We start from the raw sequence: 680 nt of genomic DNA, 5'->3' as shown, positions 1-680 counted from the left end.
TATGTAGGGGGTGAAGTCTTTGACCTTATTGTCCTTTGTTTCAGAGACTGAGTCATGGTGTTGTCCTTCTTAGGACTGGTGGTTCCCTTTGTTTTGTGTCTTCCCTTGGGGAGTTTTGCCATGGTTGTTGACGGGTTGTGGTGCTCGGTGTAAGGGGATTGGTGTGAGATTATTTTACGGGGACTTGTGTCTATTTAATTGAGGATTTGGTTGACTCGTTATGTGACTTTGACGCTGTTTAGGGGTGTCTTTTGGAGACTTGTTTCAGTTTAGGAGACCTTGATGTGGTTGACCCTTAAGAGGAGTTTTGAAGGATTGCTGTTGGATATGGCTTGTTTGTGGAGTTTTCTCGTCCTAGTTATGACTAGGTATTGTTTTGAGGAATTGTAGTTCCAGTGATTGTTTATAGGTGGAAATTGAGGAATTTTGACCTAACTTGGTGTTGCCAAGTACGGTTTTGAGAGACTCATTTTGTGATTTTGATTGTTGTCAGAATTTTGATATGTGTGCCACTTGGTAGACTTGTGTTTCGATGATCTAGTTATCCGTGATAGGGATGTGAATCCGATGTTTAACTACGATGTGGTCTTGTAGTTGATCTGTTTCAAGGTGATATGTTAGACTTTCAATGAAATGTCTTGTAGTGAGGTTCGTTTTGATTTTTGGAAGTTTTGATTCAC

This window comes from Cornus florida, unplaced genomic scaffold (assembly GCF_030987335.1).
Source record: "Cornus florida cultivar Cherokee Brave unplaced genomic scaffold, ASM3098733v1 CherokeeBrave_3.0.0_Hap2_Chr08, whole genome shotgun sequence".
In the NCBI taxonomy this organism is placed as follows: Eukaryota; Viridiplantae; Streptophyta; class Magnoliopsida; order Cornales; family Cornaceae; genus Cornus; species Cornus florida.
This window is presented reverse-complemented; position numbering follows the sequence as displayed.